Source organism: Pinus tabuliformis, chromosome 7 (assembly GCF_031772625.1).
Source record: "Pinus tabuliformis cultivar Carrire ecotype Pingquan chromosome 7, CPIR1, whole genome shotgun sequence".
Taxonomy (NCBI): domain Eukaryota; kingdom Viridiplantae; phylum Streptophyta; class Pinopsida; order Pinales; family Pinaceae; genus Pinus; species Pinus tabuliformis.
Window position 1 is genome coordinate 1,773,125,808 of NC_142293.1, and position 21,946 is coordinate 1,773,147,753.

Sequence of the window (21,946 nt, forward strand, 5' to 3'; positions counted from 1 at the left end):
CTGAAATTTGTATCTGCTGCTGGATGATGAATCTGAGGAGTCTGCTGAATATATAAGGCTTGGAAGGTATAAAATATAGAAGTTACATTTTCCTCCCAGCCTTATTTATTGACTTGTCCTCAAGTGAAATACAATGTATACAATGAATGGAAATACAATGAATGGAAATTGGCTTCGTCTGCTACAAAATATGGGTCTTCAAGTCTTCAACGCTCGATGGCACAAATCTTACTATGTGATTAAATGTGTCGATGTCGAACATAGCAAGAAGTTGTTGACTTAGTGGCCGTTATTGAATGCCCCTAGCCAACACAAGAGCTCCCACCATTGATTCCAATGGGAGTCAGGATGCCTAACACATCTTTGTAGGTACGAATAAATTTGTCGTGGTCGAGTCACCTACAAGATCCAACGAACAAGGGATATTAATGTACTCCCATTGTTCATTGGCAAGAGTACTTGCCATTAAGGCATGCAAGCCTCTAGGTGTTTTTTTACAATGATAATTAGACTCTAGGACTTTGACTCAAGCAGGGTTTTATTTGCGGAAATGAAGGGAAATGGTAATGAGCTTGTAAAGAATGGATGTAAGGATATGCATGGTGTATGAATAAGAACTCTTGTTGTGAAAAATGGACGTGGAAATGGTATGCTTTTATGGCTTGACAATTGGTGGAAAATATTTTGCAAAAAGGGAGTGCAAAGTAATGGTCGTGGACATGGATTTGTCTTTAGAATTCTTCATGACTTAGTCTTTGGAAGACCATTTGTGCGCACAATGTAATCTCCTTATGATCACTTGATTATCCTGTAACCTGTAAAAAAACTTGGTACAAAGAAAACATAAGTGTGCTCATGAAGAAATGGCCAGTTGCTTCATGTTTCTTACGCAAAAATTTTATACCAAATAAATCAAATTAAGGACAATCAAAGTTTTGAATTTGACTTAATCATGATATTAAAATCATTCCATTCTTAAAATAACCATGGAAATGTTATACTCCCTGTTTGTGTCAGCTGACTTTGTGCATGGCGAAAAGTTTGACATTTGTTGTCCTGCGGATTAGTACATTGTAAAAGCATACAACAATATTACATTGTGCATTCTATGCAAGTTAATCAGCAAATTCACCAAATGGTCTTTTAAATTTTGCTTCCAAAAGTTCGATTATTTGTTTTCAAACCTATGTGAATTTTGTGAAAAGTATGTGTTTTTTTTTTTTATGTTGATTTTACTTTTAACAATAAATTAATTTTTTTTTAATTTATTATTTAAGTTGAATTTTCTTTTACGGTTGTAAAATCAACACAATTTTATTTAGGAAAACCTAAAAATAAACTATCACTATTGTTAGTGTTTATTTATTTATTTTAGGAAAACCTAAAAATAAACCTAATTTGTTAGTATTTTTATTTTTCAATTAAGAAAATCCATGTGTTTTTTTACATATCGAAAAAACAAAAATGATTAGTTTTTTTTTAAATTAAAAATAAAAATAAAATTGAAATATATACAAAAACAAATTATGACTAAATATGTATAAAAAAACAAATTAAATGTGGAAAAAAAAAAAAAAAAAAACAAATAAAATCAAAACAAATACAAATATACAAAAAGATTTTATATTTACATATTTTATCGAAAATATACATAAATATAAAACAAATATAATAAATACAAAACTAAAAAAAGAAAAGAAATCGAAACAAAACCCACCAAATTGGATCATATAGTCCAAATTGATAAATATCCCATCAACGTGGCATATGAAGATTTTTAGTTGCAGTGCTTTTGAAGATTTTTTTCGTTGAGCATTTGCCTTATCTCAGCGAATGAAATGGCATGAAATGGGCATTTGAGGACGTATTCTGTTGTGAATCTTCGAAATCATAGAACCTGGTTTATTGATATGGTGAAACGAAGGGCCAGGAAGTATAGCACTGGGTTGCGCCTCTGGAATAATTGGAACTGCGCCTCTGGTTCTGGTCTCGATCTTATCAGTAAAATGCTGCAGTCAAAACACTCTGGTTATTGCAATCTTGAAATTTTTGTCAAAATCTCTCTCTGTTGTGACAAAGCTAAAACCTGCAATGAACAAATTATTTCCAGGCTTGCCAAGGCCGGTATTACGATTGGGAGGGGGTGACCATGGCCTCCGCCTTGGTGAATGCCGCCATCACCAATTAACTGTGGAATCCTCTCCAATATTATTGAACCGCTGAGGAGCCAATGTGACGGTCACGCTCACCTGGACTGCAAATTCATCTGCCTCTTCTTCCGACATGGACTGGCTGGGGATTTACAATCCTCCAGATTCAGCAGACGAGCATTTCATAGGTTATATCCTGCTGTCTTCCTTTTGCCCTAACTGGATGAAGGAAGAGGGGTCATGTTATCTGGATCTTCCTCTCATCAATCTGTGAAGGCCTTACGAGTTCCGCGTTTTTCGATGGGATAACTCTGAGATATCCAACAGGACTCCAGTGGACGAGGATCACAAGCCCCTGCCCTCCACCAGACATTTTCTGGCGAAGAGCGAGGCTGTTAGTTTTCGTAATCTCAACGATCCAGCGCAGCTCCACCTGGCCTTCACCTCGAATCAGGATGAGATGCGTGCCATGTTCCTGACGAAGGATGCCATAAAGAGCTATATCAGATATGGGTTGGATGTGGATGAGAAGGAGCTGGGCAGCGTGGCAGGGGCTAGTTCTATCACCGATACGCGCTCCGAGATGTGCAACAATAAACCTGCCACATATCTTGGCCTTCATCATGCACAGATATCTCAAATATGGGGTTTTCATCATAAGCATAGAACACACCAGCAGTAGCATCACTGCAAAGTCCAAGAATTCCGCCAGAAATCGAGTCAAAATCATGGTCAAACTGCAATTCTTCTCTGACTTTTTGATTCAATAAATGAACAGGTTTAAATTGTGATGGCCATGACGTTCATTATTTTTTAAGTTTCTTTTTTTTAATAAATAAAATTAATGAAATTAAACTTATATCTAATAAAAATGGTTAGTTTCCAAAAAGTAGTTTTTTTTTTTTTTTTTTTTTTTTTTTTTTTTTAATATTTTGCATTTTTTCAAAAAGTTGTTTTTTTAAAAATATTTTGCATTTTTAAATATCTAAAAAAAAAGGAAAAAGAAAAAAACAAGGTTATTTTGTTTATTTTTATTTTTAAAACACAACAGAAAATGGTTAAATTTTTTAATATCTAAAAATAACAAAAACAAAATGGTTAGTTTTTTTTTTTTTTAATAATAATAATATATGTTATGATACATATAGTATTATTATTTTGTGGATTTTTTTTTTTATAATCTAAAATTAAAAACTAATTTTTTTTTTTTTTAAAAATATAAAACTAACAAACTAAATGTTTTATTTTTTATTTTTTAAATCTAAAATTAAAAAAACTAAATTTCATCTAAAAAATTTAAAGATGTTTTTTTTCATTCACAAAATTCTTTATTGTTTTTCTGCAAATTAGGTCTCCAGCAAGAGTATTTTTATTTGAACAAAATCAATAGACTTTCTGATCTTCCTGATCGCACGAAGCGCAGGAAGAGAGCATACTAATCGATTGATTCGTTTTTATTCATGCAGGGGGGTTTTTTGAAAAGACGAAATTTAAAACTAACTAAACACTAAACTATTTGAAAACTCAAACTTAAACTTCTTTGTGAAGATCCTGCTGTCACCAGGTCTCACAAATTATTTTGTCTTAAAGAAAAATACTAGAACTGAATTAAATTCCTAATGCCTAATCCCTTAGCACCATCCCCGGCAACGGCGCCAAAATGTTGGGCAATTTATTGGGCTTAAATTGCTGCATTAAATTATCAACAAGGGAAACTCGTAAGCTTGTGATGATGCCAGCACAATATATGGAGGAGTAGGCAACTAACCTATGTCTAACTAAATGATTTAAGATTCAATACAATATGCAAGGGAAGAGGCTCCTAACTAAGGAGGTCCTGGTTGTCCTTCCCTACAGTATCATAGAGAAATCATTGATTACATGAAACTTAAAAACTTCAAATGAAAACAAGAGAATGAACTTAGTTATTGTTTAGATTCAAGTAGAGAGAGAGACTAACTTAGTCTCTTGATTGTCCTCTCATGTACTAATCCAAACTAAACTAAGAGTCATTCATGAGCATAAGAAATGAAATAACTTGAAACATAAACACAAAAGAATGAATTTCAATTACCATATAAATCAATGGAGAGAGAGCCTAACTTAGACTCTTGGTATCTCCTCATATGGTACTTGAAACATAAAAGCAAAAGAATGAATTTTAATTATCATGCAAATCAAATAGAGAGAGAGCCTAACTTAGACCCTTGGATATCCTCTCACATGCTGATAAGATTCTAATTTAAAACTCATTCATCAACCAAATCCTTAAACATCTAAACAATGAAATGAAACAAGATCTAATATGAAATAACATGTTTCTCTCATCCTTTTAGAGTGAGCTCAATTCTCTTAAGAACAAGACAAATTATTCCATATACTACATTAAGAAAACTTATATCTAAAACTACATAAATTCATATCCTACATTCACACAATTTATATCTAAAACTACATAATGGAAATATATGAAAAATGAAGCCTTATTCTATTCCATCATCAATTGGATACAATTCTCTAAGAGTCCTCCTCTTTGGAATGGAGGAGGTGCTCCTATTTATACAAAAACTAAGATAACAACCTCATAAATGTAGACCCACTATTCTCTCCTTTGACCCACATATTTCTCAACCAATGATGACACATAACCCTATCCTCCATGATCTCCTCCATGAAGCTTATCTTTTGAAATTCGAATTTGATCCTTCAAGGCCACATAAAGGTGTCTTGGAAGCTTCCTTGGAACCTACACATGTCACCAAAACAACCCATTTTCCATATATAAAGTAAAATATATTATTTTCTAATATTTAATCAAGAATTTCTCTCAAAAATGCTTAAAAATAAACAATATTTGGAAAATATAAATGAGACCCATTAATGGTGAATAGTAGGGAAAATGGAGTGACAAGGTGATGAATAGTGAGCGAAATAATGGAAGCATAGGTGAAAAATGTATGGTAATGAGTGCCATTTGTGGAGCCCAACACTAACCAACCTTAAGTTGAAATGATGCAAAAATACCACAGGGAAATAGTATCAAATTTGTCAAGGTATCCATCAAATTCCTCATGGTTAACAAATCCAAACCCAGTCGTTTCAACCTTCATAACGTTATCATGGATCTAGGAAGCATGGTTATGTATATACTAGTTATTGGAATCCTCCCTATCCCGAAACACAATTACGTATTTCTCAGGCCATCCCATATTATGCACGATATCCTCCATGAGACCTCAATAAGGATTTGTCATTCCTATCAACTCTCAAATTTATGGATCTCACCAAGCTCACTAATGATCCCATTGCTCATTCTCCTTGGTGGTCGGTAATTCTCATAAAGTTTCGAAGAGATATCCCAAAATTCAATGGAATTCTTGGAGAAGACCCATCCACACATGTGATGACTTCTCAGTTGTGGTGTTCTTCTAACTCTCTCAATGATGACTTGATTTTATTTGCATCTTTTCCAGCATACACTTATCAATACAACAACAAAATGGTATATTGAATTACCAAGATATTTTTTCGATAATTTCAGTGCCTTGGATACCACATTCCTAGCACATTTCCAGTTACTCATCTGATATGAGACCGAAAATAAAATTATAACCAATTTTAAAATAAATGATGCCACTCACATTTCAGATCACATTCATGAGTGGCGATGCCATCATCATTTGGTTAAAAAATTTGTTCTTGACAAATTGTTAGTTGAATGGTTCGTTAAGTATTTGTTTCCACTATCACAAAAGACTTTGCCAGGGGAAGAGTTGTGACTAAAGAACAATTTATTTATCATGCATAGAATTTGGATCTTATTTATACCTAATCCAACGCACTTTATGATAAAATACCAAATTCTCCATGACCTTCCAATATTATTCGTCCACCTTGTAGTAAATAATCACATGCCATCGATAGCATGATTGGTTTTGCTAGATATCAGTCGACGAGTAAACCATCTGGTTCAACTCTTGTTGTGGTTGTTAAAAACACTCCTTCTACCAATCCTGTGGATTCTACATCTGAGATAAATGTTGTTCAATCATCCAAAGGTAAATTACAACAACCAGGAATTAAGAAGAAAGGAAAAGGTAAAAATAAAAATGATAATCCTCCACAAGTAAAACAAAATAATCACTATTATGAAGAAAGGAAGAAACCTTGCTACTCATGTTTGATTTTTTATGAGGAGCATTTGATTCGCAATTGTCCACACTGGACAGAAGTGAATCGATTCCTTAAATAATCTACACTCTTGATTTGCTAACAAATCCATTTTCGAATTGAGAGACCAATATGGTTTCCCGTGATCTCTCTTCCTCTAACTTGATTTTGATGCTTTCCTTTGCTAAGATGAAAAATTATGTTATGATGGCCACCAGAAGTAAAGAATATGGTAATGTGAATGCTTCAAATGGTTAGGATATGGATCAACATACCAATTCGGCCACATCCCCATCGGATCCTACTCCAAGTGCCATACCTACTGAGTTGAAAATTAAGCCTCCCAAAGGGGTTATCCATAAATCATATTTCAAACCTCGTGCAAGAGAAGCTAAGAATTATAGGATAATTGAGGATTTCACTCAACCTCCTTCATCTATGTCCACTCTCAAGATGTTGAAAAATTGCTCCACCCAAAAGAAGCATTTCTTTCTGCAAATTGATTTAATGATCTTTTAGATTCCAACCTAGTAGTTTTTTACGAGGAGAATAAAACACCTTGACTTGCAGCTCAATTAGCTTTCAAGATCGAGATTATCATTTGCAGTAATAATATCCATCATTCCATTGTGGATGAGGGAGCCTCAACCTGTGTATGTCTCTATCTTGCTAGAAGGCCATTAGTTCTCCCCAATTCACTCGCCACTTTAACGACTTTTGATGGTAGAAGCTACAAACCTTATGGAATTCTGAATTCACTATAAATAGAATTAGGTAGCAAGACAGTATCCATAGAAGTCAAAGTTACTGATGGAGCGCTAGATTACAATACTATATTAGGTTGTATCTGGGTTTATGCCATGGTTGCGGTTGTCTCAAAATATTTTATAATGATCACCTTTCCTCACAAATGTGGTATCATATCCATTTATCAACTCACTTTATTTTCCATTGATTCTTCAATTACTAAAATCATCCCTCTTGTGTGGGAAATTTCTCACCTATATCAGCATGTTGGGGTTGTACTACTTAAGGAATTCTCTCCCATGGGAACCATTTCGCTTCCTCGTCCTTCACTTCTCGAAAAATATACTTCACTTATATATACTAATATGATATCTTCTTGCAATACTACTAATTCATGGGTAATTCCAGATGGATTTAATACCAATAGTTTTGGTGATCGTATGCTGCTTAGCCCCAACGAGTTTGAATATGAAGCCATTAATTCAACTTGTCCAACTTATTCTGATGATTCCTCTTTTATAAATTGGGGTGATCATTCCTTATATTATGGCACATAATTTGATCCTTTCTCTCATACGTTTTCTACTAGTGAGAGTATCATGGATATAATGATACCAAATGATGCGCCATGTGAAGATCATCATCATCGTTCCTCCTTGCCATATTTATTTGAGGATAATCAGTGTCAACTATATTGACCCAATATCATTGAGTTGTCTACAAATTTCGTATCCAATATTGATGTCACTTTTGAGAAGAACTTGTTGAATTCTGAAGAGACTATCCCTCTTGATATCCTGATCAAACCCAACATTTTCGAGAATCTACATAGTAGTGCATCTTTCTCTCCAAATGAGATCAAGACCTATACAACCCTATTCCAAGAGTTTAGAGACATCTTCACTTGGTATTACAAGGAAATGTCAGTTATCAATCCAAACATCATTATGCATGAAATTAAGACATATCGTGATGCCAAACAAATTCAGTAGTGCCTACATCTTCTCCATCCTAAGAAGGCTGCCACTATTAAATATGAATTTGAAAAATTTCTATGCACTGGTTTCATCTACCTAGTACCTTTAACGGATTGGGTGTCAAATGTTGTTCCTTTCGTGAAGAAACAGGAGGCAATTCGTGTGTGTTTCAATTATCGAGATATAAATTGTACTTATCCTGAGGATAATTATCCCACCTGGTTCATCGACCATATTCTTGATTATTATGTTGACTATGAGATATTTTCATTTATGGATGGCTTTCCCGACTATAATTAGATCAATATTCTCCTGAGAGACCAACATAAGACTGTGTTTATTTGTCCTTGGGGCACATTTTCATACCGAAGGCTCCCTTTCAATTGAAAACTGTTGGGGCTATGTTTGAGAGGGTAATTAATTATGCCTTTCATAACATCAAACATATTGTACAACCATATTTATATTATTTTTAAGCTCACTCAAAACATCGGGTTGATGATCCCATGCATCTTAGGCCATATTTTTACGATCTAGACATTATAATGTTCAACTTAATCCACACAAGTGGAATTCGTATTGACCCATTAAAATTCTAGGCTATCATCAATCTATCTACTCCTTGTTCCGTCCTTCAGCGTCAACAACTCCATGGGAAGGTTAACGTTCTTCAGAGGTTCATTCAAAACTACGCTGAACGAAAGGATTTAATCCCTTGTTAAATAAATGGGTTCCCTTCCGTTGGGACAGTGCTGCTAAAAAGGTTTCTGATCCCTTGGAATATGTTTTGATTCGGGCATCCTTGTTTTATCCCCCATATTTCTAACGCGATTACTTCATGTACCTCGCCGTTGCAATTTCTACCATCAGAATAGTATTGGTCCAGGAGGATAATGTAGTGATTGAACATCCTATTTATTATTTGAGTTGTAGTCTCAATGAGACTGAATTCAAGTATACTTATGTCAAAAAGTTGGCTTTGGTGGTTGTTCAAGTTGTCCAGAGGTTTCTCCATTACACATTGCTCCACAAAACTATGGTTTTTTCTTATTTCATCCCCATGGCATACATCTTGTCTAGACAATTGTTGGAGGGAAAGTACTCCAAGTGGATTGTCGTCCTACAAAAATTTGATTTTGAGTTCATAAAATCTAAGTCCAAGAAATCCTTAGTTTTTGCTGAGCTAATTTGTGACCTTCCCACTGCTAAAACTGACGCAACATTTAGTGATTCTATTTCAGATGAGGTGTTGTTCCCGATCTCATCATCCGACCCATGGTATGGATACATTATGATAAATCTCCACACCTAGACTTTCTGGTTTGATGCTTCTCGCTTTGACCAGTGACGTATCCGATATGAAGCCAAGAACTATATTATAATCGGTAACACCCTTTACCGTCATGGTATCAATACAGGTTTTTGAAGGTGACTCACACATGAAGAGATTGAGAAAGTATTAAATTAATTTCATTCTGGGGCACATGGCATTCATTTGTTTGATTATGCTATTAGAAAATTATATATTACGGAGCAATGGAACACCTAAAATATTGCAGAAATATAAACACAGAAAACGCACAAAACAAGAGAGACACAGATATACGTGGTTCACCTAGTCTGGGCTATGTCCACCCCAAACAGCCAGTCCTTCCTTTCTATTATCCAAAAAAATGAAGAGACACAACCTACAACAAATCCGCTGTAATATCCTCTGTTTTCTCTCACAGTCTCACCTCTCTGTTTCTCGCTCATAGAATACACATCTATATCTCAGCCTCTAATACAATGCCCTCATACAAAGAGAGGGGTTGCCTTCTAGGGCAGAAAACCCTAAACTAAACATAAGTTCTACCATCAGATCATCTGCCTAATGAACGGCCCAGATTGACTAGAAATTACTATACTTTTACAAGGCAATTTTACATTTGTTTTTAGCTTCGAGGGCGCTACCCCCGAGCCCCTGCCAAGGGACCGCTGGCCCCCGGACCCCCCAGCCGGGGGGAATCGGCCCCCCCGGACCCCCGCGGGGGGGACAAGTCCCCCCCGCACCCCCCCGCGTGGAGGGGTGTACAAACTTCCTGGGGTATACATCCGGCTGAAACAAAGACCTCTGAACAATCATGCTCCACACACAACAATCTCCCACTTGGAGAATGATTGTAGAAACTCCACCGCTGCTTCATTTGCTGGACAATGACTCCTCTTTGGACCTGACTGTTTCTCATCTTCATTGTCATCCTTGAAGACCAATTGAAACTGAGCATATTCTCAGTTTCTCCCTGGTTACAACTTTTGTTAGCATATCTGCAGGATTCTGGCTAGTGTGTATCTTTTCCAGCTTCAACTCTCCATCTTCCAACACTGATTGTATGAAATGGTACTTGAGCTATATGTGTTTAGTCCTAGAATGAAATGCTGAGTTCTTTGCAAGATGAATGGCACTTTGGCTATCACTGTATAACGTGCCCATATCATGCTCCTTACCCAATTCACCCATAAACCTTTGTAACCAAATCATTTCTTTACTAGCCTCTGTAGCAGCAACATACTATGCTTCTATTGTTGAAAGTGCAACAACACTTTGGATTTTTGAAATCCAACTGACAGCTGTTCCACCAACAGTAAATACATATCCTGTAGTGCTCCTCTTGTTATCCCTGTCACCTGCCATATCTGCATCTACATATCCCTGTAGAGAAATGTTTGCACCACCAAAGCATAATGCTTGATTTGTGGTACCTTTCAAATATCTAAGAATCCATTTCACTGCCATCCAATGTTCCTTTCCTGGATTTTTCATGTACCTGCTTACAACTCCCACTGCATATGCAATATCAGGCCTTGTGCAGACCATTGCATACATTAAGCTTCCAACTGCTGATGCATATGGAACTTTAGACATATAATCCATGTCTTCTTGGGTCTTTGGGCACATTTCCTTGCTAAGTTTGAAATGGCTAGCAAAAGGTGTACTAACTGGTTTTGCATTGTGCATGTTAAATATTTTCAACACCTTTTGTATGTACTCATTCTGAGACAATGTTAATTTACGATTTTTCCTGTCTCTAGTTATTCTCATACCAAGGATTTGTTTTGCAGCTCCCAAATCCTTCATTGCAAATGAATTTGCCAATTTTCTTTTGAGCACATTTATTTCCCGCATGTTAGATCCTGCAACAAGCATGTCATCTACATACAATAACAATATAATATAGCTGCCATCATTTTGCTTTTTCAAATAAACACAATGATCAGAGTGACATCTAGTATAACCTTGTTCAGACATAAACTTGTCAAATTTTAGATACCACTGCCTTGGAGCCTGTTTTAAGCCATACAAGCTCTTCTTCAACCTGCACACTAGTTTCTCCTTCCCTTTCACCTCATATCCTTGTGGCTGTTGCATATATATCTCTTCCTCCAAATCCCCATGGAGAAAGGTTGTCTTTACATCTAACTGTTCAAGATGCAAATCTTCAGCTGCTACAAGACTTAAAATGGTTCTGATTGAAGTCATTTTAACAACAGGAGAAAATATTTCATCAAAATCAATACCTTTCTTCTGTGCAAACCCCTTCACCACAAGTCTAGCTTTATACCTCTGTTTTCCTCCATCTTCTTCCTTCACCCTGTAAACCCATTTATTATTCAATGTAGTTTTTCCTACAGGAAACCTGACTAAATCCCAAGTCTGGTTATGCATTAAGGAGTCCAACTCTTCTTCCATGGCTACCTCCCACTTCTTCCTGCTTTCAACCTGCATTGCTTCTTCATAACATTTGGGTTCACCGGAATCAGTCAACAATAAATAATATAATGAAGGAGAGTATCGTTCAGGGGGTCTACTTATCCTGGTAGATCTTCTAACACCACTTTCAGGTGTTTGGGTGCCTGTTGTTGTTGTGGTGGTTGTTGTTGTTGTGGTTGTTGATTATTATTATTTTCAGGCACCTTTCCTTTTTCAGTGATTTCATCAAGAACTGCGTATTCCTTGTTTTCCTTTTCCTGTTTCTTTTCCTGCAGCTGATTCTTATACAAGACCTTTTCATTGAATATTACCTCTCTGCTCCTAATGATTTTGTGATTTTCGTAATCATATAAGCGATAACCAAAATCATTAACACCATATCCAATAAAGGTACATTTCTTTGACTTTGCCTCAAGCTTTGTTCTATTTTCTTTATCAATATGGACAAAGGCCTCACAACCAAAAGGCTTTAAAAAAGAGTAGTTTACCTTTTTACTTGTCCATGCTTCCTCCGGAACACCACCATCCAAGGAACTTGAAGGCCCTCTATTTATTAGATAAACAACAATATCTACAGCATCTGCCCAAAGTTGTAAAGGCAATCCTGCATGCAATCTCATGCACCTTGCACACTCCATGATTGTTCTGTTCATCCTTTCTGACACACCATTTTCTTGTGGCGTTCTTGGAACTGTCTTCTCTCTGCGAATTCCATGTTCTGAACAGTACCTATCAAACTCTTTGCTGCAATACTTAACTCCATTGTCTGATCTAAGACACTTCAATTTCTTTCCTGTCTCAATCCCAACCAAAGCTTTCCATTTCTTGAAAGTATCAAATACATTAGATTTATTCTTAATACAATAAATCCAAGTTTTTCTAGTTGCATCATCAATAAAAGTAACATAATAACGAGAGCCACCGAGAGATGATACCTGAGCAGGTCCCCATACATCTGTATGCACAAGCTCTAATTTTTTGCTCTTCTTTTCTTTCCCAACTCTGAGAAATCTGACTCTCTTCTGTTTTCCATAAATGCAATTCTCACAGAAATCCAAATCAACATTCTTCAAACCCGGCAACAAATTCCTTGAGTGAAGAATCTTCGTCCCCTTTTCACTCATGTGTCCGAGCCTATGATGCCATAATGGTGCATCTTTGGAAGTTAAAGCATTAACATAGTTAGAAATACCATTGCATAAATACAATGTACCAACCTTTTCACCTTTTTCTATTACCAGGGCTCCTTTGGTGACCTTCCAAGCTTTATCTGTGAAAGTTGTCACACAGCCTTCACCGCCTAGCTGCCCTGTTGAAATCAGATTTTTCTTTAGATCTGGAACATGCCTTACCTCCTTTAGTAGCCATTGGTTTCCATTCTGTTGTTTTACAAGAACCTTACCCAAACGAACTTTTCCAAAATCTCCTTGAACATAGTCATGAAAGTATTTCTTATCAGGTGTGGCATGGAATGAGGCCCCTGAATCTACCACCCAGGAATCAATAATATTTTTGAAAGAAAGAATCAAAGCATCTTGTAACACCTCACCTGTCACATTTGCTTCATGATTGTTTTCTTGTTGTGCATCTCCTTCTTTTCCCTTCCGAGATCTACAGTCTTTCTGTAGGTGTCCTTTCTTTCCACATTTCCAGCACACTATCCCTGATCTGGACTTGGATCTGCCTTTCCTTGATTTACTGCAATATCCTGAGCTCTTTCCTCTTTCCATTTTTCTTCCTCTAGACTCTACACTCAAAGCATTTCCTGATGTCTCACCGGAGCTTTTCCGTCGCATTTCCTTGCTAAGGATACCACCGACAACATCATCAAACTTTAAAGTACTAGATCCAGAAACGGAGTTACTAATGGCCATTACCAAACCATTCCAACTTTCTGGTAATGAGCATAATAATAACAGAGCTCTAACTTCATCATCAAAGTTTACCCCTACAGAGCTTAACTGACTTGTAACTGTATTAAAATCATTTAAATGGTTTACAACAGATCCACCTTACCACATATTCATATTAAATAACCGTTTCATAAGAAATACCTTGTTTGAGGCCGAGGGTTTTTCATATAGCTTAGACAACGTCTGCATCAAACCCTTTGTCATGGTTTCCTTTGAAATGTTGAAGGCGACTGATGTAGCAAGGCACAACCGTATTGTTCCGAGTGCCTTTCTATCGAGAAGGTTCCATTCTTTGTCTCTCATACCTGTCAACATCTTTGTTTTTCCGCCCAATGGTAGGTATAGATCTTTCTGATACAGATAATCTTCCATTTGCATCTTCCACAGCGAGAAGTTTTGGCCGTTAAATTTCTCGACCCTAAACTTACCATCTTCCACCATTGCTCCCACTCGAACCAGGAACCCTTCTTTCCTGCGAGTTTATCAACCAAATAGACCTTCGGCTCTGATACCAGTTGTTATAAAATTATATATTACGGAGCAATGGAACACATAAAATATTGCAGAAATATAAACACAGAAAAGGCACAAAACAAGAGAGACACAGATATACGTGGTTCACCCAGTTTGGGCTACGTCCACCCCGAACAGCCAATCTTTCCTTTCTATTATCCAGCAAAATGAAGAGACACAACCTACAGCAAATCCGCTGTAATATCCTCTGTTTTCTCTCACAGTCTCACCTCTCTGTTTCTCGCTCACAGAATACACATCTATATCTCAGCCTCTAATACAATGCCCTCATACAAAGAGAGGGTTTGCCTTCTAGGGAAAAAAACCATAAACTAAAGATAAGTTCTACCATCAGATCATCTGCCTAATGAACGGCCCAGATTGACTAGAAATTACTATACTTTTACAAGGCAATTTTACATTTGTTTTTAGCTTCGGGGGCACTATCCCCGAGCCCCCGCCAGGGGACCGCTGGCCCCGAGACCCCCCAGCCGGGGGGGATCGACCGCCCCGGACCCCCGCGGGGGGGACAAGTCCCCCCTGCACCCCCCTGCGTGGAGGGGTGTACAAACTTCCTGGGGTATACATCCGGCTGAAACGAAGACCTCTGAACAATCATGCTCCACACACAACATATGCCACCACATAGAAGATCATGTGTGCTTGTTACTTTTGGCCTACCATAGTTCTCAAGTACATCCTCACCTCCCAAAAGTGTCATGCATGTGAGATATACGATCGTAAGACTCGTGCTCCACTTGCTCCTTTTCATAATGTTATTGTCATTGGTACTTTTGCTAAATAGGGCATTGATTTCATGACATGTAACCCTCACTCAGTCGGGGGCATGGCTATATCATCGTACTAGTTGATGTTTTACAAAGTTAGTCTAGGTGATGCCTACATACAATAATACTGATGAAACAACTTCTCTCTTTCTCCTCAATCATGTCATTGCACGATTTGGTGTTCCACAAAATATAGTTATGGACCATGGAATTTTTTTTCGCGATCACATGATGTTCTAACTCACTCCTAAACTATGACTCTCTGATGAGAGTTCCACTCCCTACTACCCTCAAAAAAATGGAAGAGTTGAGGCAATCAATAAAGTTCTCGGAAACAATGATTCAACGTATGATAAGGGTCCACAAATCATATTATAATTTGATCCTTTATGCGGCCTTCTAGGAATATTGAACCTTCATTAGGCCTGCCATTAGGTTCACACCATTCCAATTGGTTTATGGTCTGGAAGAAATATTTCTATTTAAATTTGAAATTTCCTCTCTCAAAATTTATGTTGAACTCATCCCTACAACTTTTGTGGAAGAGGAACATATCTTACATATGATGCCATTAGATGAAACCAAACATGATGCCACGATAGGTAATGAAGCCCATAAGAAACGTACCAAGGCACAATATGACAAGAGTTTCATGCCACATATATTCTCAGAAGGAGACCTTGTCTTGTTATATGACCAATAATATAATAAATCATGATCGGGGAAGTTCGAGCCAATGTGGCTCGGTCCATATATTGTCAAATGCGTTCTTGCTAAAGGGGCCTATGAGCTTCTTGATTTTGATGGAGTTCCATTGGCACAACCTTGAAATGGGTTGTACCTTAAGAAACATTATGATTACGGTTTTGTGTTGTGCACTGTGCACATGTTGTACATAGGTGTGTTGCATGTGTTTGCAATGTGTTCCCTTTGGAGTTTCCTACGATTTCTCTTAATCCTCTTTACATTTGGCTTGTAGACGTTGGCATCCCTCGAACCATATGTTGGTTATGTTGATGGTGTTTTTCGTAGTGCTTGAAAACTTTCCTCTACAACATGGGATATATATGCTCTGAATGGAGAGTTAGTGAGTTTCACAGGGGCTTCACTCAATGAACCTCTGACCTATTACCTGCATTCGTGGCATATTAAACCATACCCTTAATTTGACTAGATATTGGAAAATACCCCTAAAAATAAGATTATTTAACCCCCTACCAATATGAACTCAATATACCTTCCCAATTAAAAAACCCTTACTTCCATTAGATATTGTAGGTATCCATTTTTTCATTAACATTTTTTATACCCCTTTATATTTTTTCATTAACTTAGAGCTCCATTTTTTATACCTGCCAATATAAAAACCCTTTACCCCCTATATATCCCCCAATGTATTATGTCATTTTTCCTTAATATATATCCCCCAATATTGAACCCACATGGTATGGTATTTCTCCCCCAGTGAAGCCCCCATGGTGAGTTTACAAGGGATTTGTATCGGTCTCTCTACAAATAACATCATTGAGTATAGAATAGTGGTCAAACTGTGGTATGATGCTATTTTCCATGGTTTCCATCATATAGTTATTAGACTTGACTCATAGCTTGTGTTACTATAGTTGACTAATGTCTAGTTAGTTAGGAGTTCAACGATGCTTTGTATGTTCTTGAGGGTTCACCTTTTGGAAATATACTTTAATTTCATCCAATATCAACACATTTCTATAAATCTAAATACATTGACAAATGCACTGGCTAACCATGTTTTAGATAGACATTTGTGATACATGTAAACTAAATTAAATACACATCAAATACATTGAAAGAGATAATACAAGCATAAGAACCATTGAAGATAGTTGCACATATATCTATATATATATATATATATATAGATATATATATATATATAGATATATATCAAAATTTTGTTTTACAAAATTTGTGACTCAAACACATGTGGTCACATGACCTAAAATATATGTGCAGTCAAAATATCACTATAAGACGCCTAATAGACTAATCATAGTTCTCATGGTAGCACACCACTACATGAGCCATATTGAATAGTAGCCAGTTGATATGACCATGCACGCCAATGTCATGTCATTGCAATCTCAGAGGAAGCTCGTCGACCCTAGTCTCAACTATGTCATGGGTAAACCCCTCCATGTGATGCTCAACCTCTGCAAGGGTCTCAGCCATGTTGAAATCCTATAGTAACTCTTGTCCTACTGTAACAACCTATATTCCTATCGCTGCATGTTATGGGCCTCTCACATGATCAATAAAAGAATAACCCATAGGTAGAACGGGTCCAATATATTCATGTGGAGAATTCAATAGTTTAGTCCCGGATACATAAAAAATCACAAAAAGAGAAAAAAAATTGTAAAACATAAAAATCCAAAAATGGTTAAAATTGTTTCTTGTTTTACCTATAGCTCACCATCACCCTCCATCGGGAAGCACATGTTTTGGGTATCTATGGAAATCCACGCCCACATATCAATAGTCCTCTATCACAATGGGTTTCATATGCAACCATCTGAAGAAAATTGGTGTGAAATTCATTAACGATGAACCTGCGTGTCTAGACATGAGATCGACCCATCTCATCATCCATGCGACTCTAATATCTACAGGGTTGAGTGGGATATGTTGTGGCATGAGAAATGGAATTCTATCTAAGGAAAAATAAATCAAGGTCGAACCATAGCCAAATTTCTTCAATCATCCATATTTGTCCTTTTTCAACTACTCCATGTTTATTAGAACTCCCTCACTTGAATTGAATACTGTGAGCTCCATACACTCTAGAGCATACTTCATATGAGATTTATTGGCCAAATATAGAGTCACACTACCAGCCAATTCAACAATGATGAATAGGATTTTCCTCAAAGGCAATTAGACCACATCCTTGATCTCGATCTTCCCATCCTTGGTGAGCTGAGACCTTGGTTTACAATGTGAACAAATGTAATCCTTGGCTATCTCTCCACCGCTCTTTAAACCAGATAGAGAGATGAGGGAACCTATCCTCAATAGGCTAGTTAAGAATTATATATCTTACACTCGTATTTCAAGAAAATGTGCACCGAGTATGAATTCCTTAGTATGAACATCCCATTCTTGAATAAGATACCTCAACAATTCCATTTGTTGCCTCATACCAGGAAGCCAAAAGAATTTCAAGAAACCAAAATATTTCAAAGCCCAAGTAGTAGTAGGATCATTAGCTCCATCTAAATATTTTTCCTCATGTTCTCTTTCTCTCCATAATAAATCCATTTTGTTTTGGTAGACACTTGAAACATCACAAGAAGAAACATTAACACAAGCCTCATGCAAAAAACTGGTGAAATTTTGAAGGAAGTAGGCAAACAAATTGTGGAATTGTGCTTAGTGCACCCCCGTAAGAGGAGACAGAGCACTACAATGTCGCCTTCAGCCTATTTCCATTCTGTTCAGTGCCCATTTCAACTTTTTTAGGTGTGCTAGACCTAGGGAGAGAAATTGGAGTCCTATGTCCCTCAAAAACTAAAAAAAAATCCATGGAATGAAAAAATGTATTCATAAAACAAAGAGGAAGGTTATAGCTACAACCTGGAAGTGATGGAACTCGAAATGATCCCCCAAGTTGGTCACAATCATCTGTAGAAGTTTGGGGGTAAAAACACTCGTAACTCACTCACCTAGAGTTAAAATGTGAAATGGTGAAAATGAATTACATTTTGGATATTCTATGGTCGCTTTCATAATTATTTTATTTCGATGTTTTGACCTAAATGTAATTCAATTTGATCATGAATCAACTATTTTTTAATCCTTTGGTGGTGTTTTGAATAGGTTGACAATTGTTTAACATATTTAGTGTTTTTTGCATTGAAATGGATCATTTTGACAGAAGAGAACAATTTTATCACTTTTTCGGGCTCTATAAACTTACAAAAAAGGAACCCCTTGGAGTCCTCTTTCAACTCTTTTCAGACTCCCTAAATACGAAAATATTGTCAAAAACTTGTTAAAGTAAATGAAAATATGTCTTCTCAGCATAAGTTTAACCCTTTTCCAGACTGAGATAGAATATGTACGAAAGAAAAATACCTTAGTAAAACATGGATTGGAGGTTCTCCTAAGTATTTTTCTCTTCGTTTTCAGACTTAAGGGACTATTTATGAAAATGAACCGTTTCATTTTTCTTTCTTTTCATATTTTTCAAACTATCTAAACATGAAAACGAAGTCGAGTTAAACCTTCACAAAACTCCTAAAAACATAAGAAAAATGGTGGAGTCATCGAACATGATGAGATAGAACCCCTCTTTCTTAGATTTTGTGAAAGATACTTAGAGGGATTCATCTAAAGGATGAACTTATAGATCAATCGTATTTTATCCTCCTCAAGCTTGTTAAAAGATGAAGAGGTACTGACCAGAAATGGTTCAGGAAATTGGGAAAATAGGGTACTCCACTTATTAATTCTAGTGAGTCACTCTTGAACATGAAATTCTCCCCCTTCATCACCATGGATGTTGGGTTGGGAAATATGCTTATCTTTTATTTAATCACACCATATGAAAGCCTTCTCTTTCGGTTTTGGGTCATTGTTTCCAACACCATTGAGTGTTGCTGATATGTTCAAGAGAATTCATTCATTTTATATTTGCGATGCTACTTTTAAGACTCCATTCTATGTTTGCCATTCCTGAAGAAGTTCCACATCAACATTATTATGTCTCAAATATTAATACATGTTTCATGTTATTAATGGTGGATACATGAAGGCCCTCCTATGACAAGTGACTTCCTGTCAACATAAACTCATTATCCAAGAAGTTTCAGTATCTTGGGAATTTTATACATGAATGGAAATTTTCCTCGCTCTTAGTAACAGGTTTTCATCATTGGCCTTCGACTGATAGATTCTATGTAGTATTCAACTTCAGTTCATTCATTCACACTATATGGATTGCACTGCTATACCTTAAAGTTAATTTACATTATGAATGGTTTCTCTCACATCTATTAATGACTTACATCATTGTCTTGTAATCAAATGGTTCCTACCATGTTTGACTCCATCTCCTTTATTCGCATGGTTAGAATAGTACGTTGGAACATTGAGTGAATGAGATAGAAGGACCTAGATCTAGTTCCATCAATATGGGTCGCAATTTTCCGATTAATGCAAGATTACAAAGCATGATGGCTATCATCATAAAGAAAATCATCCAGTCATCCATCCACACCTTTTCATTATGGGCATGTATTCTTGATCATTGTACATGTAATGTTAGCTTATGTGTTGAGCATTGGTATTCCTCCCTCAGCAATGATATCAGGATCAAAATGTATTGTAATAGTGATGATCTTGACTACTTGATTCTTCATTTGAATATTTCACAAGGTGAAGCAATTAAGTCATCAATCCAGTCATCGGTCCACACTTTTTCATTATTGGACATGTCTTCTTGATCATTGTACATGTAATGTTAGCTTATGTGTTGAGCATTGGTATTCCTCCCTCAGCAATGATATGAGGATGAAAATGTATTGTAATAATGATGATCTCGACTAGTTGTTCTTCATTTTAATATTTCACAGGTTGAAGCAATTAAGTCATCAACTACCGTTTCAAACTTTGTGCTTTGTGGGGAAATTTGTTATAGGCCATTTTTTTCGTATTTGGTAAACAGTGATGCAAACTAAATTAATCCACATACGTGAAAACCTTGTCATCATCCCTACACAAATCCATAAGCATGGCTCTTCCAAATCCTTGAGTTTTTGGGTTTGACTACTTCAAATAAATCATTTTAAATCCCAACACAACCTAGCCCTTTAGGGAATTGAGTTCAGTAGGAGGTTGCTCCATTTTTCACCAACACTAATCAACAACATGTTATCCCTTGTTGGGGTTGCGCTAATTCTAGAAATTTGGGAAAATTAAAAATAATCCCGAAGCTTCCTCTTCTAGAAGCTTCCAAGAGTTTTTTCAACCATTTACCTTAGATAAGAACATTGAATCTTGTCTAATCCTACCTTGGATATTTCACCTCTTATCCCTTGAGCCCATCCTCCCCCATTAAGTGGATCTCAATCTTAGATTGGTAAATTGATAATAATCCCTAAACTACCATCCATCTCCTATAAATTTAGAGCCATCTACAACATTAGGGTTGGCTTTTGGAGACTAATCATACCCTCATGTTGTTGCCTTCTATCTAAGAGTCTCATCATCATCATGCCTTATGGTTACATTGAGGCATGCTTTGCAGAAAGAAAGGAGCAGTTAACCTAGGGAGATCTCTAATAGATCAACTACTATTCCTGGTTGTAAACTCTCTCCTATTCATATTAATACAAAGAGTATATCATTTTCCTATATTTGTTATTCTATGTCGACATTCATGAATTTCAATGCTTTTCTAAACCATTTAATAGAGTAATTGGATAATGTTGCATAGATGTCATAGATTGTTGGCTTGTGTTGATTGTATGTGCAAGTTCTAATTATAGCAATCAGAGCTATGATTGGAGCTTAAAGGTCAAAAGGAGAAAATATCTTGTGACGGATTCTAAGTAAGCCTCTTTCCATTCTTTAATTTCTCTAAGGGAACTTTTTATATTTTTATTTATGTTGTTCTAGGCTAGTCCACTAGCTCTAGGGAAGATACTTCTATTTGTAGTAATACATTTTGCGTAGCAGGTGGGAGGCAAAACCCATTTACTAGCAATTGTATCCAAATTTAGGTGTTTTGAGTCATTTGGAATCAACCAAAAATATTTTTTGGTTTTGTTGGTCTGGGTGTGAGGAGTTTATAGCAATTTTCATAGAAATGTCTGGGAAATATTCACGCCATAATCGTACATTCTTATAATAGGGTGTATTGTTTCTTTGTTGGGAAGTTTGCATCACATTGTGTGTG

At 36.4% G+C, this 21,946-nt stretch overlaps 1 pseudogene; it reads left to right on the forward strand.

Moving 5' to 3' along the window:
* Nucleotides 1-1,905: 1,905 nt before the first annotated feature.
* Nucleotides 1,906-2,832, forward strand: LOC149255438 (putative inactive purple acid phosphatase 9; annotated as a pseudogene).
* The last annotated feature ends 19,114 nt before the right edge of the window (nt 2,833-21,946 follow it).